Source organism: Ochotona curzoniae, unplaced genomic scaffold (genome assembly GCF_017591425.1).
Source record: "Ochotona curzoniae isolate NIBS_2020 unplaced genomic scaffold, NIBS_Ocur_1.0 contig_1014, whole genome shotgun sequence".
In the NCBI taxonomy this organism is placed as follows: Eukaryota; Metazoa; Chordata; class Mammalia; order Lagomorpha; family Ochotonidae; genus Ochotona; species Ochotona curzoniae.
Window position 1 is genome coordinate 11,242,879 of NW_024464920.1, and position 24,534 is coordinate 11,267,412.

At 46.2% G+C, this 24,534-nt stretch overlaps 1 long non-coding RNA gene across 3 annotated transcripts in view; it reads right to left on the reverse strand.

Annotated features, from left to right (window-relative positions):
* Window positions 1-730: 730 nt before the first annotated feature.
* Window positions 731-24,534, reverse strand: part of LOC121162494 — a 28,048-nt gene continuing 4,244 nt past the window's right edge. Inside the window, exons 1-4 of one of the 3 annotated variants that reach the window (XR_005884802.1) lie at window positions 17,891-18,148; window positions 6,121-6,297; window positions 2,347-2,550; window positions 731-844 (exon numbers count right to left, since the gene is read on the reverse strand). This is a non-coding gene — a long non-coding RNA (uncharacterized LOC121162494). Of the gene's footprint in view, window positions 845-2,332; window positions 2,551-6,120; window positions 6,298-17,890; window positions 18,149-24,534 lie in introns of those variants that run through there. The other 2 variants (XR_005884803.1, XR_005884801.1) reach the window with 2 other exon arrangements.

Here is a 24,534-nt window from a genome sequence, read left to right on the forward strand (position 1 = left end):
ACCTTCTTGCTGGCACACATCATGGATGCAGCAGGCAATGACCCCAATGCTTGGGTCCCTGTTACCCACGTGGGAGACCCAGACTGAGTTTTTGAGTCTAGCCTGGCCAAGCAGTCTCTCCATGTCTCTGGCAATGTGTTTGTCTCTTGTTTTTAAATTTAAAATGTTAAGTGACATTAAGCACATTTATATTCTTACGTAAACATCACCCAAATCCTTCCCCCAAACTGGGTTCTTACTGTAAAACTGAAATTCTGGCCCCCAACATGACATAGTAACTTCTCTCCCCAACCCTCGGTGTCCTGAAGACCCCACTTCCACTGTCCGTCCTACAGCTTTGACTGCTCTAGGTCATTCACATGAGTGGACTCAAAGTATTGGTGGTTTTGAGTCCAGCATGTTCCACTCTGCCTTCAAATTTTACCAACATTTCAGTGTGGCTCCAATTTCCTTTCTGTTAGAACCTGAATATGCCCTGAGTTTTGAAAAGCCGATAAAACCAGTCAGATTTCTAGGACTGCCATTGTAAACCGAGCATCTTAAACAACAGAAATGTATTTTCTCACCGTTGTAGAGGCTGGAACCCAAGGTCAAGAGGTCAGCAGGATGCGTCGTCACTAAGGCCTCTGTCCTGGGCTAGCAGCCAGCAGCCTTTCTGCTGTGTCCTCCAGCGGCCGGGGTGGAGTGTGGGTACGGCGCTCTCCCCGATGTCTGACTTTCCCCTCAGAAGAACAGTCAGGTTGGATGAACCCGCACAGATGATCTCACTTGAAGTTAATCACCTCTGTAAAGATCTCACTTTGAAACGTGGTCATTTTGAGGCTCGAGAGCTAAGGGCTTCCACCTGCATGTGGGGGCGGGGAAGACCAGGTTCACATTGGCAAGCCTCCTGAGCCACAGCATCCCGGCGCGGGCCGCCTGTGGAGCGCGGGCTCACGTGAGGCACATCAGGCGTCCGATAGGCGCTGAGGGGCTTCTACAGGCACAACTGCCCTCACTCTGTTTCCTCAAGCTCTAATGTGGGGCCTCGCAGCACATGCTGGCTACCCACTGCATGTCTATGGTGTTATTCCTCTACCTTGGATTGTGGGGACGTGGGCAGCGGGAGGGAGCAGAGGTGGTTGCAGCATCACATTTATTTACTGCAGGGAAAGCAACAACTGGGAGACAAACATGGACTTGAACTACCAGCACCTCAGCCAAATTGGGATTATAAAGTTTCCTGGTTTTATGTAAAGTATTTCAAGTGAAAGAGGGAGGGAGGGAGAGAGAGAGAGAGAGATCCTTTCTACTGTTTCACTCCCCAAATGCCCGCAGCAACCAGGGATAAGCCAAGTTGTGAACTGAATCTCCCCCATGAGTGGCAGGAACCCAGGTATCTGAGACACCACTGTTGTCCTCCAGAACGCAGATTAGCAGGAAACCGGAATGAGGAACAGACCAGGACTTGAACCTAGACACTGTGACAAGGGATGCAGGCATTTCGTGAGATGTCTTACTGCTATAGCACACACTTACCCTACTCCCTTTTAAAGGTGGAAAAGCATGATGGTTACAACTAAACGAATGAGTGCAAAGCATTAAATGATCAAGTGAACTAAGTATTAAATATAGATACTATGTCATTTAATCCTCCAGCAGGTATCATTATTGTTTCTGCTGCTTGGGTGAGAAACTTGGAGCCCAGAGCACTCAGTAACTTGCTAACTCTCCAGGTGCCAAAGGCAGGGGCTTCCTTCAGTGCCTCCAACAGATTTGTGTGGCAAGCACTAACATTATCAGAAAACAGTCCCATCAAAAGCACAAATGTTGGGCCCGGCACGGTGGCATAGTGGTTGAGGTCCTCGCCTTGTACGCCCGGGATCCCATATGGGCGCCGGTTCTATCCCGGAAGCCCCACTTCCCTTCCAGCTCCCTGCCTGTGGCCTGGGAAAGCAGTCGAGGACGGCCCAAAGCTTTGGGACCCTGCACCCGCTTGGGAGACCCGGAAGAGGCTCCTGGCTTCGGATCGGCATAGTATGGGCCGTTGCGCTCACTTGGGGAGTGAATCATCAGACGGAAGATCTTCCTCTCTGTCTCTCCTCCTCTCTGTATATCTGCCTTTCCAATAAAAAAATAATAAAAATAAATCTTTTAAAAAAAAAGCACAAATGTGCTTGAGTTAGCATTACAGAAGTATGCTGGAAATAGGGGTGTGGCTAGAGGACAGGACGGTCACTCCTTTGTTTAAAATGTTCCACTTCTTCGATGATGTCTGTGGCATTCGTAACTCCCAGTGTAAACTATTCTAAGATTTTGAGTGCCAGAGCACTTCTCCCTGAAGAATTAAAATAATGCAGACAGTACCTCTTGGGTGCAGCTGCATGGAGAATGTTCCCATTGGTCCTCATCAAGGACTTTCAGAGCAAGTGTGCAGCTGCTGCTTAGAGTTCCATTCCTCTAAGTGATAGAGTTTTCCAAATGTTAGCATTTCACTCTTAATTTCCATCAGCTTATCCCCAGAATATGTATGTTGCAAGGCACTTGGTGGGTGATTGGCTGTCAAGAGTTCTAGGAAGAATCACACAAGATTAGGATGTTTGGTTTGTCATCCTAAGAGGCAGAATATTTTGCTCTTGAAGTGGTAAGGAGACTCTAACCTCACCACATCACCCATCCTCCCAAGTCAATTTCAGATTTGTTCCTGTAAGAAATCAGTAAAGCCTGCGGCAAGCATCGAACTTCCGGGTCACTCCAAGAGCTTCCTGTTCATGAACGATCTCTGGCTTTTTTGCCCTACAGCTTACACAGATTTGGATCCTGGATGAGCAAATTCAAACGACATGTATAAGGCCAGAAATACTGCAATATCCTCAATGTTCTCTCAGTCTCGCCCTCTGTTACGTGTTTAGTTTTCATGGCACTCCAAGCGCAATCCTGTCTTTTACCTGCATTGAGATCCCACTGATGTTTTCAAAATGCCACGAATCCACATCAGAATGACCATGAAGTCTACTGACCGCATAGCTCTTTCTGACAACAGGGGCATCGCTGCCTTGCAGGCAATGACCATGGTGCTGCCCATATCTGCTGTGCCAAGCCAAAGGCACCTAATCTGGGCTGGACCTCAGGAAACTATCAGGTATGTCACCGTGAGAACACAATCCCTTAGAACGCTTCCCAGAACAGGATCACACATCCAGTCAGCTTATCTTAAAGGCCAGACCCAGCGAAGATGACCTCAGAAACTGGCAAGAGGGAGGGCCCCAGGAAGTGGGACAGGGGCAGCGGGGTTTGAGTGGGGTGGGACTGTCAGGAACAACGGTTTCTCCTCCTCAGAAGACTTCACATCCCAGTAACACAGCACCACAGTAACGAACATTGCTGTGGTTTTTGGGGTAGTCTTCCAGTTCCCACGGAGACCTGAGCATGTAGCTGCTCAGATGGCTGACTTTGCTAACTCCCTGCCTATATGTGTACCTCTGCCAGAAACTCTTGCTTATGGAACTATACTCATCACGTTTTCTGGCTTTATTTGTTCACAACCCAAAGATCACCATTGTCCAAGATGGACTTCAAAATCTCTACCAAATCTCTTCTTTGGTATGTGCTGATTCGATTATGTGTGTCTTGCTATCAGTCTCCAATCCCAATGTTAAAATCACTCAACCCATTTACCAAGTCCTATCAATTCTATCTCCACCACACAGCTTCAGAATATTAAGGCGGTAGGTACCGCTCTCTGACCTGCCAAAACCTTAGCGGACATCACTAATTGATCATGGCACTCTTTCCTACTCACTCGAAGGTTAACAGCAACAATAACTCTAGTCTTTGAATGATTAATCCTACACACACACACATCAGGTTCTGTGTTAAACATTTTGCATGCCTTATCTCACTTACTTCTCATAAAAACCCTAGATTTTTGTTTTCTAACTGTACAAGTGTGAAAACTGACGATCACAGAGAAGGCAGAAATGCCCTGGCTCCCCCTACTTCCCCACAAATGAAGCAGTGCGGCAGCCAAAGGACAGAGCAGCCGGGACAGACAGGCCTTTGTGGAGCTGAGCAAAGCAGTAGGGTAGGAACTAGACCCAAGAACAAGCAAAGGATGACTGGCAAGAAGTCCTTCCTGGTTCCACTGCAGAATGAATCCATTCTGGCTCGAGGCCACAGTGTTTGATCCAGGAACTTTTCTTCTGCATTTCAAAGTTTATCCTGTAGGGCCAGCACCATGGCTCAACAAGCTAGCCCTTTACCTTTAAGCACCAGCATCCCATATGGGCACTGGTTCGTGTCCTGGATGCTCCAATCCACATTCAGCTCCCTGCTTGTAGCCTGGAAAAACAGCAGAGGATGGCCCAAGTGTTTGGGACCCTGCACCCATTCAGGGGACCTGGAAGAGGCTCCTGGCTTCTGGCTTTGGATCAGCTCAGTTGCAACAGCCATTTGAGGAATGGCCAATCTTTCCCTCTGTCTCTTCTTCTCTCTGTAAATCTGCCTTTCCAGTAAAAATTTCAAAAACTTTAAACAAAAAAGTTTCATTATGTAGTTAGACATTTGTATATATTACACATTTGCAAGATGTTGTTCTCTTAGGCCTACAGACTCTTTAGGTCTATTGGGTGAGACACAGTGAAATCAATTCTTCACTGTCATCATTTCCAGCGCTGCACTGCTCAATCACCATCTACTGAATGGTGACTGATCCGTATCCATGCCTGTGGCCTTCCAGCCTGAAAGGAGCTGCTGTGTATTAGCAGATGGACACAAACACCTTGCCCATGCAGAGCAATTTCACAGTAAGGTAAGAAATTTTAAACATGTTTTTATACGAAAACAACAAAAAATTGAGTAAAAACATAGAGGTTCATGGTTTTCTTCCAGAGTCATCAAAAATGCTAAGATTTTTATGTACTTCTTTTTTCATTCAACAATATCTGATGAGCACTATGTAAATACCAGGCAACACGTCAGATAGCAAGAACACAAAAGTAAACGGACTGAGCAGACCTGATTCCTGTCCTTTTTGGTGATCTGACAATCCAGTGCAGGTATCCACACACCTGTTCCATATAGGGCCTGGTAGCAAGTGTTTTAGGCCTTATGGCTCAAACATTCCTTGTCCTGCTGCTCAGCCACATCATCGTAATGGGAAAGCAGCCATAGATGACATGCAAGCAAATGAGTGTCGATGTGTTCCAATAAAGTTTTATTACAGACAGGAAGCAAACAGAAGAGAGTTAAGTACTTGGAAAACAAAGAGTAGGAGGGTGGTTTCCAGGGCAAAGGAGAAGATGCAGGTCAGTGAGTTCAAAGTTGTAGTGTGTAGGCGGCATGATTCACATGTACAGAGTGAAGACTATAGTTAAATAAGACTGTATTGTGTCCTGGAAATTTGGTAGGAGTAGATTTTAGGTATTTCTACTGCAAAAATCAAGGGTTACTATAAAAAAATGTTGGTTATCTTCATCTGCTGGGCTAGTAATCACTTTGTTTTATATTTGTGTATAAGACATTGTGTTGTACATTTTAAATAAATACAATTTTAAAGACAGGCAGCAGGCTGTATTCGACCAATAGGCCTTCACAGTTGCTGGACCCTGGCCTATTGGGGAACACAGACACTAAATAACCTGAGTTGATACCTTGCTAGAGATTCGTACACTCTACTGCAGTGGATAAACGAGAACGAATCATTTCCTCTGTGAGTAGGCACGGCCTGCAGCACATAGACACATGGTCCTCTCTGTATTCAGTTTAATGCTCTGTTCCTCCAGAGCAGAGGCAACTGCAACAGGGGTGGCCAACACACAGGCAGAGTTTGCACAGAGGGGCAGTGCTGGGACACACAGAGGGAGATTGGCTGGCCTGTCTGCCCTCACAACCTTGTTCTTATGGCAGCTCAGCCTCTGGTTAGGGCCCTTTTGGTCACCTCACAGAATGACAGAGAAGCAGAAAATGAAATGGCCACACATATGACTCTTGCTAGTACTACCTCCAAAATGCCAGTAGTAATCCCTTCTGAAGGTGCTGCCCGCAATGACCTACCTTCCCCTCTTTTACCAGGCCCCATTTCTTAAAGATCCCACCACTTCTTAACATGCCACTGGGACCCCAAGCTTCCAGGCCACATACCTTTGTAGGGCACAAACTGTACTTCAACCATAGTGTTGGCTCTGTCCAGGAACCAGGCAGATTTTCCAGAGCCAAGTGGAAGAACAGAAGGGAAGCATGTCTCTCTAGAGCCTCTCCAAGTGTGGTCTCTGGGTCAGGAGCAGCAGCATCACCTGTTGTCCCAGCTGGCTCAGGCTGCTGTAACAACATCCAAGGAACCAGTGACTTAAACAGCAGTTGCTTATGTTGCAGAGTTCTCAAGGCAGGAAACACTAAGATGAAGGCAGCAGCAGGTCCAGTGTACGCTGAGTCCTTATGCAGACTCCTGCTGCATGCTCACACAGTGCAAGGTGGCAGCAAGGCAGTTCTCTGGGCCCTCTTTTCCAAGAATACTAAATCCATTCATGAGAGCAAAGCCTACCTCCTAGCACATCATATGCCTCTCAGATAAACATTTAATAATAAAAAAAAAAACTCTTAGTGATGCCTGGATAATGACGCATGTGTAAACCACAAAGGCTATGAAACATGTAGCAGTATCCAGAGAGGAAGAAAACCCTGCAAGCATGGGCTAGGGCATCTTCTCTCTTAAGTTTGAACTCATCTCACCCTGTTACTGCTCATGAAAAACTAAATTAGTCCATCGGGAGGAAACAAGGACAATAATTTTAGCTGCTGGAGGTGAAGTGAGATGTGGAGAATGCTGGGCCAGTGCTTGACATTGAGCGCTGGTTGAATACATGTGAGTTGTTATTTAGGATGTTTGTTGAGAGAGGATTGAAGGCTGGGGAAGGAACAGCAGATTCTCCCTTGGACAGGGCTTCCCATACATCACTCCCTAGCGAGGCTATCTACCTCCTGGTCTGATTGTACCTGAATAGTGGGGGACAGTTCACTTGTGAATGGAAGGCATGAGCAGAAGAAGGGTGGTACCAGCCCCTCATCAGTGCATCCTGCTACAAACAGTGCTGATGGCCTACCAGGCAACAGGCCTTTGTAATAACTGAAGTAGCAATGAAGGTGAGAATAATAATGGCAGCACTAAGGTTTAAATGGTGTCTTCCACTTACAAACTCATTCAGTCCTCCCACTAACTCCATGAATACTACTTTTATCCCAACTTGACTCCTGATGAAACAGATGCATGGGGAGATTAAGCAATGTGCCTGTAGAGCTAGTGAGTCAGGGAGTCACGGATGTTGACTCTGAGACAAAAGCTTCATTTTGCACAGTCACGAAGAGTGTTATGATAGTGTCCCAGTGGACACAGCCTCCACCTCTGCTGATGCCTGGTTTAGGGTCTTAGCAAGGTGGGTCGTGCGCATGTCTCTACTCCTCCCTGCTGGAGCTTGTGGGGAGACCTGCTTTGCAGCCCAAGACACAAGGCAGAGGCAGGCTCCAGCTCCGCCACCCCACCCACTGGAAGACAACCAAGACTCTGTGTGGGTCAGGCCGCCCTGATCTTCCACTGTAAGAGAACCAGGGTGTTGCTAATTCAAGAAAGTCCTGGCATCTTTATATCTGCCCTGCAATGACTCCCATGCTTTCCAACCCATTAACCCAGAGGTTCAGGGAGCTAGCGGAGCACTGCCACAGCGCCCTCAACAACAAACACTCTCTGGAATCACGGCAACCCATCTGTTTTACTGCTTAGATTCCAATTCTTTGAAAACCCAGTCCATGGATGACAGCTGTGTGTGTGTGTGTGTGTGTGTGTGTGTGCTGGGGAGAGTGGTAGGTAGAAAGGGGCCTTCAGACCTGGAGTCAAACACCACTTCACCCTGTCCGAGAACAACATCTTAACTGAGTTTCAAGATCAAATGACTTTTTATTTGTATTTCACAGAACCAGTAGCATCCCATCTGCTAAGCAGCCAGGGTGGGTTTCCCAGGTAGTAACACAGAACAAGGAATGGGAAGCAGATTGATTCTGTCCAAGTTATTCTGTTTCCGGGATGGGGGAGGGCCCTTACCTGCCTGCCTGAGCAGTGCCTCTTTCCATTGGGCGCTGTCAATCTCCTGACTGCTGAAAACAGGCCCATTGTAAAGTTCAGTCAGATTAATCTACACTTTGCAGGAGTGACTCCATTCTGGTCTGGTCTGTTGGGCCTAGTGTAGTTTAGTCGCAAACAACAGTTTCCTATAAACTTCATTTAACCACCCAGGTCCCAGGGGAATACCCATCTAGGACGTGCTGTCCAAACTAGAAGATTCATTTCCTCTTGGTGCCCACAACAGTTTGCCCCAAATATATGACAATGGGCAGCAGAAGATCCAGGAAGGACGGTGGTCAGGCTTCCGACTAAGCAGGGTTTCCAAGAAAGCAACCACAACTTACCAAATCTTTGAGGGCGCTCTGTGGTGCTCCTGGGCAGGACCTCTGCTGTGGCAGTCACAGCCACAGCTTGAGAGGCCCGCAACCTTAATCTCAGTGCCTGGGCTTTCAGTACCTGCCCCATTCCTGATTCTAGCTGCTGCCCCTCTGGACACTAGCAGGTAGCCACAGATGGTTCGAATGCTTAGGTCCCTGCAACCCATGTGAGAGACCTGGACTGAATTCCTGACTCCTGGCTTTGGCCTGGTCTGCCCCTGACTGTGAAGGGGTTTTGAGGGGAGCGCACCAGTAGATGGGCCTGGTTTTGGGCCTGGTACAATGGCTAAAATCCTCACCTTACACATGCTGGGATCCCATATGGGTGGCTGGTTTGTGTCCTGACAGCTCCATTTCCCTTTCTGCTCCCTGCTGGTGGCCAGGGAAAGCAGTGGGGGATGACCCAAAGCCTTAGGATGTTGTGGCCACATAGGAGACCCAGAAGAAGCTTCTGGCTCCTGGCTTTGGATCAGTTCAGGCCATTGTAGCTACTTTGGGAGTGAGCCAGCAGATGGAAGATCTTTTTCTATGATTCTCCTTTTCTCTGTAAATTTGCCTTTCCAACAAAAATAAATAAATCTTTAAATTTAAAAAAACTTTTCAGATACCTATTTATCTGAAATAAATAAACAAATAAGAAGATAAAAGAACCATTCCTATTCCTGCCTCTTCCTTAGCACTGTTTGTCTTTCACTGAGATCAGCTCTTCTCCTTTTCTGCACCCTTCCCTTCCCTGTGGTCTTTCTTCCCTACTCTCCATCATCCTCCCTTGCCTGTAGGCTCTTCCTTAGAGTGTGGGTTAGACGATGCTGTTCCCTGCTAGTTACGGTCCCAGCAGGTGAATGTCGGAGAAGCAGCCGGTGACACCTGGGACACCCTTCCACTCAGTCCTCATCTGCTCTTTTCCCGGGGCCTGGGCATCCTCTGTCATCCCCTTGGGAAGGCCTGGCTCCTGAGTGACTGCTGATCGCTGTGGACTGCCCTGTACTGCTGTCCCCTGCCTGCTCCGTGCTACCCTGGGTGCCTCTGGTCCTTGCAGACCACCAACAACCTACCTTTGCTGAATGCCCCACACAAGCAGAGATGTCTGGGTCTCTCTTTCTAGACCTGATATGGATGTCCTCGGGGGCTTTTCTGAGAAGCCCCCTGGGAGATACCAGAGGGTGGAACAGGCAGTACACAGCCAGGGCTGAACCTGGTTGGATTGCCAGGCCTCAGGGAGGCTAACAGGGCACAGGGAGAGTAAACCACATCTTCCTTCATAGCACAGCTTTACCTCCTATTTGCCATGTTCTCAGAATGGTCCAGCAGTGGGGTGGGTGAGGACCAGCACAGGTGGGGAGCAGTTACTTCTGTCTTTTCTGAGGGTCCTTTGGTTCCACCTGGAAGGAAAGTCACCAGATAATGAGTAATCTTCCAAGCATCCCACCACCACCGGGAGACACTGCAGTGTCTCACTGCTGACAGCTAATTTCTTGCCTCCAAACCAAGGCTGTTCTGCCTGCTGGAGTCGGAGTGAACACAGCAAGCCTGCAAGGGTCACCTCACCAGGGCCTTCCCTCCCTCCCAGGGGACATACCCAAGTGGCTGCGGGGGAGGGGAAAGGCACCAGTGAGCACTTCACCCACTCCATCTTGTCCTGCGCCCTTGCCCTGCATCGCACTGCCATTTCTGGGTGCTGCACTCTAGGCCGTGCTTTCTGCTCTCCCCGCTGGAGGACAGCCATGCTTATTGAGTGCATTTCCAAGAAAGCAGTTGACGGGGTTGGCAGTGCTATTCCTGGAAATGTTCAATAGGCCATCTTCTGGCAGACGGACGGGTCTGAAGGGAGGCCGCGTGCTCCGCGCACTCAGCGCCATCTCGGCCCCCAGCCCATTCCCAGGTGCCTCTGAGCCACACCATTCCCAAATAACACGGCCGTGAGCCGGCTGGGGGCTGCAGGGCCTCTGTGGAGCTCACTTCCTCCCCGCCAGGACGGCTGCCAGCGGGCTGGGCTTGCTGCTAAATGAAGACAGGCACCCTTGTGACTATAAATTATACAACACATCGGCTCCCGCGCATGCACATCGTAGCCCGCAGGAAACTCCGCAGCGGACGCTGTTTGGCCACTGCCGGAGGGTGCTCTAGACCGCGGCTTAGCCCTTGTGGCTGCTCTGGGAGAGGGGCCAAGCCTGTTGCTGGGCAGAGGAGCTCTTGGCAACAGCAGGGGGATGGAATTTCCCTCAGAGGCTAAGCAGGGCCCAGGACTTTTCAAAGCTTGGGATGGGATGCTGCCTGTCCCAGGACCCTGAGTACCTGTTGTGGGACGTTTTTCAGCGTATCTGGCCTCCGACTGGATGCCACCTGGACCCCTCCATAGAAGAGGGATGGGAGTGGACATGTGTACACGTACACACACACACACACACACACACACACACACACACACACACACACACACAGTGACAGTACCAAATGCTCCTGGATGCTACCAAATATCCCTCTGGAAGACCTGATGGTCCTGGTTGACAGCCGCTTGAACAGAGGAAGAAAGAGGAGCTCTGGGGTGATGCTAAAGAGATGATATCAGTATATTCTTCAACTCCAGGCAAGATGGAGTGCCTGGGTATATTGACACGGACCTCAGTTTACTCATCTCTGAAATGGTAAGATGGACTCATGTGGCAGGTGGAAGTCAACTGAGGCAGGCCTGCCAAATGCCCGGGGAGGGGAGGGGGTTGGGTGTTTAAACCCCGGATAAAAAACATGCTGACACCAAGAGGCAAGGTTTTCTTTGGAAAGAGAGGCCAGCTATTTATAACCCCCCCCCCCCAACTCTTACACAGACACAAACATGCACTTTAGAACGCTTTCTCTCTCCTTCTGCCCCATCCCACACACATTTCCCTTCTGAATTCAAACGAGAAAACCAATCCATGACTATCAAAGTGAATGAACATGGTTTTCCCCTATCTTCCTTGAAAGCAGTTTTGGATTTGGGGGGTGTGGGGGGAGGAGATGTGGGGGAATTGGATTCCTCCAGCAAAAGAACAAGAAGTGGCGGGGTGGGATGTCCCTCTAGTTCCATCCCTCCCAGATTGCTAAGCTTTTCTAACATGATCAGTAACAAAAAGTGATCTTGAAACGCCACTGCCCCCTTGAAAGACACTGTTGCTTTAAGGGACCTCTGCTGACCTACCAGCTTTCAAGGAACTGTACAGAAACCTTTAAAAAGGCTGACATTTCTGTTCTCACTGGCAGAGAAAAACAAAGGAAATGGTAACCTGAGCTCCCCCTGAAGGTGAAAAAAGCAAGAGGCCAGTTTACCCAGACAAGGCCACCCTGTCCCAAGCAGGGGACCTTGTCAAATTCCAGGCAGCTGCCAGCCTTCCTCTGTAGCCTCGGCTGTGTCCTTCCGGAAGGTCCAAGGCCACCTTTGCTTTGGGAAACAGGACACTGTGATTAATCAAAGAAAACAAAAACAGCTTTGCTTGTCATAACGGCCCATCAGAGGGGCTTTTCTAGGAAAAACCTTGATCAGGCTGTTCCTTCTATTTCCCCAAAGGCTCCAAGGAGGTATCCATGGGAGTTCATTCCTGAACAGTCCCTTCCCAGAAAAAGGTTTCATTATGCTAACTCACCCAAAGCAGCAGCCGTGGCCAATCACCAGGCAGCTGGCCTTGTTGTCCCTGTGCCCCAACTCAAGGTATTCACCTGCTTCTACTGGATCATTCTGCTCAGACAGCCTTCCCAGGAAGGGCCCAGAAGGATGAGAACCTCTGAACCAAAGATGGGAGAAGAATGAGAACAGGCAGGCAGGCAGGCTGCCTCCCCACCCCCAACACACACACGCACACGCACACACGGACCTGGGGGAGAAGGAGCCACAGTAACATCCTTGTCCAGGCAGACAGAAAAATGGCTTGACACAGGAGGAGACCTTTGAGCCACTGCCTGTGGTGCAAATTTTAAGGGAACTGAATCAACTCAGTTATAATAGTTGAAGGCAATGTAATGGCATTAAGCAAACTATTGATGTTTTAAGTCAGGATCTGGTTTCACAGGCATTGTGCGTGCCTCAATGATCAGCATGCATTTGACTCTGGCTTTGGAAGGTCTCCATGGAAGAGCTCAGGGAAGCAGAAGTGAGTATAAGAGGCTCAGATGCAGAAATGTGAGAGCAGCCCTGATTCTCCTCCACAGTGTGGGTTTAGGACTCCCAACAGAGGTTATTGGGACCGAAGAAAATTTTGTTTACAGGAGCGTTTCACAATGCATAACCTTTGGCATTACTGAAGCATGTAACAGAGTCTAACACTAATGCCAATAATTACAGTAGTGGGTGAAAAGGGGCACTCGTGGACTAAAGGCATGGGGAGAGGAGAGACGATGAGGCCTGAGCCAGGCTGGGAAGTGGGAGGAGCCAGGATTCTGGAACTGAACCTGCATTCAAGTCTCAGCTCAGCTGCTTGCAGCCTGTACAGCCTCAGCCTGTTTGGCAATCTCTCTGAGCCTTGGTTTCCTCGGCCTTCAAATGGAGAAGCTAATGGATTGACCACGAAGCAACATGTGCACAGCACCCAGTGTGCTCTGGTCCAGGCTGGGTGTTAACCCTCCCCGCACACTCCAGTTCCTGCCCCAGATTTCTCCAAGGAAGAGAAGGCCAGGGAAGAGGGGAGACAAGACAAGGGATGAAGACAGAGGGGAAGAGGAAAGGAGGAAGAGGGCCAGGGCACACCCAGATCCTGTCCTAAACTGAGGCTCCTCAGACAGCAGCTCAGTTCTAGTTTCCCTGGAAACAGCCACAGAAAGACTCAATAATGTGTTTGCCATGGATCTGTACTGAATACATAAGCCCAACTCATTTGTTTTTCCTGCTGTAGAGTATTCTAGAACACGTCAGTATTCACATGTCCAGTCTCCTGATAGTGAACATTTAAGTTATGAAGGGGAAGACTGATTTAATGCTGGAAATGTTTTAATTTCCAATTTCTAAGATTTCTGACAAATGTTAGAATCTTAGAAATTTCTAAGAATTTCTAAGATTGGTGGGGAGCACAGAGAAATTCTGTCCACAGGTTTTTATTTTTCCATGTCCAATTAGAATTCCTACTGATTCTGCCAAACTTGCAGGCCTTGTCCTTCAGGTCAGGGGCAGCTAGGGTTTCTGGGAGTGGATGAAGTTCATACACGTGGAGGAACCAAGCACAGTGAGCAGGTGCCGGGCACCTTGGAGCAGTGCAGATCCAGCCACCCCCAGGGTCTCACTCCATGCCCCAAGACCCTGCCTTGGACTGCACAGGCAGCCCCAGACCTGGTGCTAGAAACACAGGGGAGCCTTGGACAAAAGATATTTCATGGAGGATGGGTTCTGCTCCAACGGCTGAGGTACTGGCAGTGGAGGCTCTGTAAGGGAACAGAGGGAAAGCTTTACATCGGGGGAGCCACGGGTCACACTGGCTAAAGTGGGTTGGTTCATTTCCTTATTTAGGATGGGAGAGAAAAGCAGTACCAAGAATCCAGAGAGAATATATATATATATATATATATATATTGTCCTGGTGTTTTAGTGCAGTGGGTGAAGCCACAGTTTGTGATACCAGCATCCTATACAAGCAGCTGCTCTGCTTTTGATCCAGCTCCTTGCTAATGTGCCTGGGAAAGCAGTGGGTCATGGACCAAGTATCCCTACCACCCATGTAGGAAACCCAGATGGAGTTCCAGATCTCTGCATTTGGTCTGGATCAATCCCCAGATGTTGTGGCCATTTGGGGATGAAAGATCTCTTTCTCTTCTACCACTCTGCTGTTCAGATCAATAAAATCCATCTTCTTCTTCTTCTTTTTTAAAATGTGTATTGCATCTCTCTACATTTTTCACCCAACAGTCCTGAGACTTTTGGTAGCACACATAAATGCCTTCAATGGTCAATTAGGACGGAGTCCTAACTCTAACTTGGCCTGAAGGTGAGCCCCTGCCCAGCCAGCTAACCTGCTTCCCTCAGCGCTCCACTCAGGCTGAATAGCTTTCATGTGCCAACCACTGCATCCTCTCACCTCTACCTCTTTGTGTGTGACCCTCCCTCCTTGAGGAATGTACTCCATTAACTACAGCTCATCTTTTGGACCCAGCTTGGATGGCAAAGCTAGGGAGCTTTTTTGTCCTTCTGAAACAGAGTCACAAACCCCTCTACTGCAATTCCATAGGCATCCTGTACTACCCCTACTTTAACTCTTCCTCTAACATACATGCAGTCCTTGTTGAATTCCCCCAGCTCTCCTCAAAAAAAAAAAAAAAAAAATCAGGCTGTGAACTTTATGAAAGCTCACACACAATTCTGTTCACCATTTTTTAAAAAAGATTTATTTATTTCTATTGGACAGTCAGATATACATAGAGGAGGAGAGACAGAGAGGAAGGTCTTCCGTCCACTGAGTCACTCCCCAAGCAGCTGCAATGGCAGCTGGTGCTGCGTCAGTCCAAAGCCAGGAGCCAGAACTCCCTCCAGGTCTCCCACACAGGTGCAGGATCCCAAGGCTTTGGGCCGTCCTCAACTGCTTTCCCAGGCCACAAGCAGGGAGCTGGATGGGAAGTGGAGCTGCCGGGATTAGAACTGGCGCCTATATGGGATCCCAGCATGTTCAGAGCGAGGACTTTAGCCACTCCGCTGGGCCCAATTCTGTTCACTATTGGATGTTCTATACCTCGGCCCACGGCCAGGGATATAGTATATGTTCAATAAACTTAATTTTCTTGACTAAAGTGCTTAGATCATCAAAAGTCTCTGTTGTCTTTTAGCAAAAACATTTAGAATCAATACCAGGAAAGAGAATGCTTGCTGAGGAAAATATTCCAGTCAGATGCAGAAGTCAGACTGTGTTCTAACAATACCAAGAACTGACTATTAACACCTTGGCAATTTGCTAACTTCTTGCCTTCCTAGAACACTACATATTTGGGTTTTTGTACAAGTTGTGAAACAAAATCTTTATGTATTTGAGAACTTTCTGAATTTCACTTAATTTCTTCTTGCCATACTAACATGGTTTCACAACCTTATTTTAGATCCTCTGTATTTCACTGTGTTCTTCTTTACCCTCCACTTATTAGTGGCCTTGGCCTTAAGGTCTCTTCATAATGTAATTATCTGGAAAAGGATTATTACTGCCTTTGCCACAACTGGCAGTGGGAGAATCCTCTCTCTTTCTCATTAAGCTTTATTTGAAAGGCAGGATTACTGAGACTAAGTAAGACAGAGACAAATTTCTTCCATCCATTGACTCCAAAAGGCTACAACATCAAGGGTTGGACTGTGCTGAAGCCAGGAGCCCAGAACTCCAATTGAGTCTTGTATGTGGGTGGCAGAAACCCAAGTACATATGGCCATTTTCTCTGCTTTCCCAGGTGCACTAGCAGGAAGCTAGTGCTGAAGCTAAGCAGCTAGAACTCAAATCAGCATCACATGGCATGCTGGCATGCTGGCATTGCAGGTGAAAGCATAGCACACCATGGCATGAGATGTCATCTCTGATGTTTCATTTTTAACCAATATTTTGATTTCCACACCTGCTCCCCTTACTGCCACCCCCAATTACAAGTTTCTAAACTCTGGATCACTGTAATCTTTTTCTCTCACTTTCAAAAAAATAGATAAACGGTCAGATTCAAAATTCATTGGATCCTATCTGGCGTGAGACTACGGAGAGTGCCAAGACCTGCCGCCTTCTCTTCCACACAGCAGGAATGTCACCAGTCTCACACCTTACTCTACCCTGAATGTGGGAGGCATTAAATAAAAACTAATGCCCTTCCCAAACACTCCTGTTATAAATTATATCCATGACTGTATAAGGATTCTTATGGAACCTCTGCAGATCTGCTATAATAATAAATCTCTCTTGTTAGCTAGAGCAGTCACCAGATAGTCTAGATGTCCTCATACTCACCCATGCAGCCAAAGCTTGGAAAGCTCCTAAGAGATGAACAAATGATTTGCTTTCCTTCCTCCAAAGGGATATTCATATAATGTGCTTCTTCTGTGGTCACAGGGACACAAGGGAACTTCACCCCCCACAGAAAATGGGAACACTGACTTGAGTGAAGAAGTCAGCTAGAACACCAACAGGTGACACAACATCTTACAAGCAGGGAGTGGGATATTCAAGGACAGCGGTGGTTGATAAATGCTCGAGGCAATGAAAGGTCAGAAGTGAGGGGCATGGCAATCTTAGCTTGGCCAATTCAGATTTCTAAAGACTGATTTCTTGCATTTGTCTAGAACCTTGGACTCTACAAGGGTCTTCCACAGCCTGAATATCATTTTATCCCTACCATCACCTAGACGAGCTGGTAAATATTACTGTACACATTTCTCAGAAGAAGCAACTGGGAACTGTGCACCCTGATGACCAAAGCTTAGGCAGGATGGGGTGGCTGGGACTTCACCTCTAAGACCAGTTATCTTTCCATGACACTGTTGCCTGTCACACGGCTTGGAAAGAGGAAGACTCCAGCTAACTTCACAGAAAGCACACAGTGCTTTGGACTGGATGCAGTTGAAGGGAGTCGTTCAAAGTTTCACATGTTGGAAACTTGGTCTTCAATGTAAACACAGTAGGAGATGGCTGAAACTTTTTGTTTTTAAAAAAACCTGACTTTTAAAAAATGTATTTGAAAGAGATGGGAAGGAGATATTCCACCAAACTAGCTCACTCTCTAAATGGCCACAGCAATGTGAGCTGATCCAAGTTGAAGCCAGGAATCTGGAACTCAGCTCAATCTAGTGCTCTCACATGAGTGACAGATCCAAGTACTTAAGCCATCACTTGCTGCCTCCAAGGATGTACGTTTGTAGGAAGCTGAAATAAGAGATGGATCTGGGACTTGGACCCAGGCATACGAGAATGAATCTGGCATTCTAAGTGTCTTTACCACTGTATCCCTCACCTCCATCCCCCCACCCCACACCCCTATCTCTACCATCTTTTCAAAATGAATTTGGTTGGACTTCTCAGAGGTGGGACCTAGTTGGGGAGGAGGGATCTTAGGTCACTGGAAACACTGCCCTTGGAAGTGATTCAGGTAGACTCAGGGGAGCCTGGGCTAGTTCTTCATTGTGGACTGCTGGAAGAGCAAGCCTGACCCCTGAACCATGGCCTGGGTGTGTCTGCTGACGTGATCTCCTGTTGCGTCACATACTCGTGCCATCGTGTGCTGTCCCCCATGAGACTTCTGCCAGGACTGTGCCAAAACCAGACTCATGCCCTTAAATCTCCAGATCAGCAAGCTATAGATCTATTCTTCATAAAGTTCCCAAACTCTAATTTCACTACAGTAATGAAAAATGAACCCATCACGGTGCCACAGAGGAAAACTCACCTAACTGAGGCTAAAATGACATTGGCCTCACTCCTAATTATTAACTATTAGTATGTTTGCTTACCTCTGAGAACAGGCAGCAATAAATGATTCCAGTTTCCTTTCCAAGTCTCTATTTCTTCAATGTGTCTCTTTCATTGTTTTAATTTATGACCCACATGCCTGTGGCATAGAAGAAATGCCTAGAAAATAAATTCGGAGTTCATCATAAGTTTGGCAGCAATTTTGCATCTTTGACCTGATGTGACCACTGTGGCTGAATTTCAAAGTTGGGGTTTTCATTCCTGGCTTCTTGGAAACAGGCCTTGTTAAACTTCAGTCAACCACTCCATCTCTCCTGTGAAGAACAAGAGTGATCAGACATTCTGTACAGGGAAAAAAAAAAACCAAAAAAACAAGCACTCAGTGACTTTCTCACCTCTTCCTGGCTTTCCTACCCCAAACCCAAGGAAAGTGGAAATGCTGATGTGATTGGTCACCACCACCAGAGACCAGACACAGAACCTTCTAATCAGAGAGCAGGTTGCCATACCTTGAAATGGTTTGTTTTCTTCCCTGCTCTCAGCAGCTGTGTGAACAAGCAGACCCAGCCTTCTCACTAATTAGCCACCTCCTTAAAGCAAGTGTCTAGTGACAAAAGTAAATGCTATGTTCTTGTGTCACTGTGTCACCTGTCCTCCATGTGTCGTCCTTAAGTCTCCAAGATAGAGCTTTGGGAAAGAAGAGAAGGTTCCACTTAGGGCTCCACCTACACCATACTCTTCTATTCATTCTTATTTTAAAACTTGGAATGGAGGGTCGTGGGTGATGCCTCAACAAACACAAATTAGTACTGCTTTAATTGACTCCTGCCCTCTGTCTTCTCTCTAGAGAACTGTTTACTTATCTCTCAGATGAACCCCGGAGAGTCTTTAATCCCGGTATTCATTTCCTGTCTGATAGTATGCCTCTTCTGACACTGTGACTGAAAAAGTGTGGCTTCTGTCTTGCTTGTTCTCTCTCTCTTGGATTACTCTCCCGGGGAACCCCAGCTGTCACATCTACGAACAAGCCTGCAAGAATCCTTTCCAAGAACTTGGCCTTTATTGACTTTCTATGAGCCCTCGCCTGACTGCCCCTTCCTCCTCATAGTATCTGGCATATATTAGGTTCCCTGTATTTTCTTAATGGGTTAAAGAAGAAGAAGAAGAAGAAAGACATTTCTTTTTATATTTGAAGTCACACCTCATATTTTAAATATTGCCAAGTGTAGGGTTTGAATTTCTTTTTCAGCAGAAAGCTGAATGTGGCAATTTGCGTTAAATCCCATAGTTGTTTCAGATCACTGAATAAGTCTGTGTGTGGGAATGAAAAACAAACCTAAGAAGCTCCCAGACTTAACACAGAAGTTCCCAAAATGTCCTTCCTAATTACATAGAGTGATCTCTCCTTCACAATGAATAACTTCATATTTTCCCTACTTTGTTCACATCCTCATTAAATTCCATCCAGTGTAAATCAGATTATGCTTAATGAAGTTGAATGTTCTGCCTCCCCAAATGCATGAAGTCCATGTCTCTTCCTGTTGTCACTTTGGTTCTGTTTTGACTCATTTCACAGTCCCCTGAGATGGGCAGATCTTCACTCTGCAGACAGTATGCCTTGAGAAGACAGAAGAAAGAAGGGGAAACCACCGAGTCCTGTCTAGCATTTTGTTTGTTCCCTAAATGTGCCTTCTTAGAACTGAACTGACACTGAGCCACAGCCCCAGGAAACCCTGCCCTGATCATGTTTCTGTGAATTCCCTTTTCCTTCCCCTGACAAAACTGTCTTTACAAGTTGGTCAGTTGACTTACATGAAGGCACAGAAAGGCTCAAAAATTCAACTCAGAAAGAGGCCAGGTCTGTTTTCAAGATAGTTAAGAAGGCAGATGAGACCTCCCCAGCCAAGTAGGAAGAAGCATAAATGGACAATACACTCATGATGTAGCGGAGGAGCACGCCTCTATCCACAGCCTCTGCATCAGGGATGCCATGAGTTGCAGTGTGTGTGTATTTGTGTATACACATGGATATACACTATGTGCATCTCTTACATATGAGTATGTGCCTATTTTTAAACCACACAGTCTTTTGTAAAAGATGCACATCTCTCTGGGCTAATTTCCATTTTCTCGGAGTTTTTTTTTTTTAATTCAGTTTTTGAGGGTTCTTCTTGGGGGCAACTTCATGTCATACATATTAGCTACAACACAAGGATTCTCTAGTTCATTGAGTGGTTCCAGCTGTGACCCTGCAAAACAAAGAGTATTCTTCCTCTTCTGCACATGCTGGTGTCTACCTGTGCGGGATGAAGGAACCAGGTCTTTGAAAGTCCTCCACTCCCTGCTCCTGGATGATTCTGAGATTCAGATGCATGAGAAACAACAACAACAAAAAAAAAAAAAAAAAAAAAAGAAAGAAAGAAAAGAGAAATCCTTTTCTTGGAAGCCACAAAAGACTAGACTTCCTTTTTTTTGAAGCACACATATAAGCCAGGGTGTGCTTCCAAAAATGCTTAGACATATCTATTAGCCATGAGATTTTATGTGCTAAGAGAGATCAGCCACAGAAATACTACTGTGGCTGCCCCCAAAATATTCTCTGAGGCCTTTGTAACTTCCTCTTGGCCAGGAGGGCTTGGGCTTCTTAAACTCATGCCTCGAAAACAAGGTGTTTATTCCCTTCAGGCAGATGGGCCAGAGGAGGGTTGATTGATTTTGTCACCACAGTGTGGTCACAGAGGTTTTAGTGGTTGACCATGAAGCTACTTGGATAAAAATTGATAACCATCTAATAATTACACATATTTACTTGGCAAAGTGGGATGTTTCAGCACATGCATACATTGTGTAATGATCAAATCAGGATAATTATACCAACTTTAAAAATTACTTAATTTTCTTTAAAGATTTGAATATTTATTAGAAAGGTACAGTGACAGAGAAGGAGGGGAGAGACAAAAAGAGAGAGGAAAGGGGCTGGCACAGCGGGTAAAGTTGCTGCCTATGATCTAGCATCCCATATGGGCACTGCTTTGAGTTCTGGCTGCTCCACTCTGTGCCAGCTAATGTGACTGGGAAAGTGCCTGGACTCCTGTTACCTACATGGGATATCCAGAAGAAATTCATGGCTCCTGGCTTTGGACTAGCCCTGCCCCGACTGCTGTAGCCATTTAGAAAATGAAGACCTCTCTCCTTGTAGCTCTGCCTTTTAATAAATCAACATTTTTTAAAGCATACACAAGCACACAGATGGAGAGAGAGAGAGAGAGAGCGCGCTTCCATCCATTGCTTCACTCCACAAATGGCTCTAAGAGACAATGCTGGGTCAAGCCATGAGCCTAGAACTCTATTCAACTCTCCCGTGTGGGTGATGGGGCCTCAGTTTGGTTCACCCTCTATTGCTTTCCCAGGCACATTAGTAAGGAGCTGGATCAGAAGTGGAACAGCTGGGACTCAAACCAGCACTCTGATATGAGATACTGGTGTCACAGTGGTGGCTTCACATGATTGCCACAATGACATCTCCCCAAAATTGATGATTTAAAGAGGAAGATATGAGTATCTACCACTGTGGAAACTTCTCTGATACCACTCTGTTGTCATGTGTCCCCCTCCTGTCCCTCAGAGGCAGTGTCCTGATTTCCATGAGTGAATTTGCTTTTCTGTTCACAAACTTCATATAAATGGAATCAGATAGTCAGCAAAAGCAAAGCAAAACAAAAAAACAGATCAAGAGAGAGAGCCATAAAAAGAAAAAATACACAGTGTGTGTGCAGTTTTGGAACTGGGGATCAGCCTCCTTGGACCTTCCTCTCACATTCTAACTTCAGGAAATACATTGTTAACACTCCAGTTGGTGTTTCTATGTTGGTCCAAGGGTAGCTGAGCAAGTCACCTGCAAGGTGCGTCTGTCCTTATTACTTAGAAGGCAGGCTTCACTCAATTTGGCTGTTAAAAAAAAGATTTATGGATAACAATGGGGAGAGGGAATTTATCAATAAAGGCCAATAAGAATAAATAGCAGTACTGAAAACAGAGTTTTCTGTCAAGACCATGGGAATAACGAAAAGGAACAAAGATCTTTCCTTTGATTTGCAAACATAACACAATGAATAAAAAGCAAAAGACAGTCAGCAAAGCTCCTTGCCTGGAGACATAGCTTGGAGAATGGTGGTTAGGTTATGGGAGACAACCAGAATTAGGTGCTTTCCATTCTTGAGCTCCAATGGGGCATCTTCCCAACCATATTTTCAAAAATATCTTTTTATTTATTTGAAAAGCAGAAAGAGATAGAGAGACAAACCAACCCAAGCTCATTTCCCAAATTCCCACAGCAGCCATGGCTGGGCCAGGTAGAAGCCAGAAAAAGGAAACAGTCTAGGCTTCCTACATGGGTAGTAGGGACCCAGATGCTGAAGCATTACCTGCTATCTCCCATGGCACAAATGAGCAGGAAGTTAAAATTGGAAGTACAGCTGAGACTTGAGCTCAGGCATTCTAACACAGGATGTGTGCATCTCATATGGTGGCTTCAGAACCTCTGTGTCAAACACCTTTGTCCCCACATATTTTTAAAGCCATATTGCTAAGGTGATCATGAAAGACACTAAAAGCAGCAAAATGAAAAAGAAAGATGATAAGCTCCTTAATTCCATCTCCAGGTTTGCTCTCTCTTGTCAGAATCTGAGATTTCTTTCCCCAGACACTGATGAGTCTCCAGTTTCAGGGCCAAAGGCAATGCAAGAATAATTGCAGCAGCACTGTTGAGTCAGAATACTCTAGTATCTCAAGTGAAATACAAGGTGAGGTTCAGCAGGATGGGACAGATGCATGCTGCGGGATACTTGAATAGAGAACTGAAGTACTTCTGGGCCATGGCCCCTAGATTGCATCCAGATCAGCTCATTATGATGTTTTCCCTTGACTCTGTCCATAAGGGATCAGCCACAGGGACTCCAAGACTAAGATTTGGAACCAGAAAGAAAAGCTGGTCATGGCCCCAGTTAGGAGTGTTTTTGAACAGTTAATTAAAGAGATGCAACTTCAAACAGCTGTGAAATCCCCTGAGGTGCTCTAGGGGGTAAAGTTTCCTATTTATTAGAGGTTGACCTGTTGGCTTACCGTACTGGCCCATAAACTTAGGAGTACAACAGTCAGTTGCCACATATCTAGACCTGTTTATGTTGCTGTAACAGAATGCCTGAGAGTGGGAAATCTATAAAGAGAAGGCATTAATTTAGCTTAGGCTTCTGGAGGTTGGGAGACCAAGATCAACTGCTGTATCAGGTGAGGACCTCGGATGTGTCCTAACATGGCAGAAAACCAGAGGGAAAGACAGATGAACTTGAGATATTTGCAACCTCGTTTATAACATGCACTCTTGTGGTTATTAATCCAGTCCCACGAAAAAGATGTCAAACCCTCTTTAGGACCCAATTGCCTCTTGAAGGCCTATCTCTCAAAGCTGGAGCAATAGCATTTAATTACAATATGAGTTTGGGAAGAGAGATTCAAACTATAGAACAACTTTCAGGAAGCAAGAGGTTTAGAAGGGAATCTAAAACAGCTGCTTGGGACAGGATCTTGGGAACTCATGAAGATCAATTTATGTTTTGATATGAACAACCGACAATCACCAAACTCACAGCCTGAAGGCTAAGGAAGAACTGGACTCTGGGAAGTAAAGAGCAAATTCAGGTAGCCAAAGAAATTGTGGAAAGACTTTAACTTTCTACATTCACACATTTCCTCTGACTGTACTGACGCAACATTGCTCCCAGTTCAATGTGACTCAAGGCTTTAGTCCCTAGTGTCTTCTCGATATGAGTATTCCCAATTGACCACACTGCCCCATGTACATTTGAAAACATACTGCATTCTCTAAAATATAAGCAAGATAGCTCAATCTTTGTTAAGGTCACTACAGTGTCTACTGAACAATATCCCCACAACCACTGGTTCAAAAACTTTTAAAGAAATGCTGTAATAAGACTTCAGATAGAGTGCTGTATCTTCCTTACTTTTAAAAGCTAATCATTAGGGAGAAAATTACAAAATTACAGGAGATGGAGAGAAGAGTGGAACACAGCTACTTAGCTATAAAAAGGGATAAAGTACTACTACATACATGATAATGTGGATGAAATCTGAAAACATTCCAAGTGAAAGAAGCCAAATACAAAGGCCATGTGTTGAATGCTTCTGTTCTAGCAAATACTCAGAATAGGCAAACTCATAGACAGTGAATAGTCCGGGGTAGCAGAAGGAGGAGAGGAAGGTGAATGCAGTAAGGGGTTTCTTGCAGTGCTGATATCAATGACCTAAAATGGTGATTGTTCTTTAACTGAATATATTATAACAGCCACATTGTGCATTTTTAAAAAGGTGAATTGCATGTGAGTTATATCACAAAACAACCATCACCTAAAATAAGGAGGGATGGTAGCTAGTAGAGAAGTGAATTGCAAATGAAATGGCTAAACTAATTGACAGCAGTTCCTTACTGGGATTTTGAACATAGGGGTTATGAAGGCACTGATGTTCTTGGTAATCAGTGGTGCAAGACAATTGAATCTTTGTGGGATTACACTATTTCTAGAAGAGTAACATAACACATGGCTGAAGACCAGGTAGAAAGTTCCTGCCACTACCCCAGCTGGTAGCATTGACCTTGGTTTTTGTATAG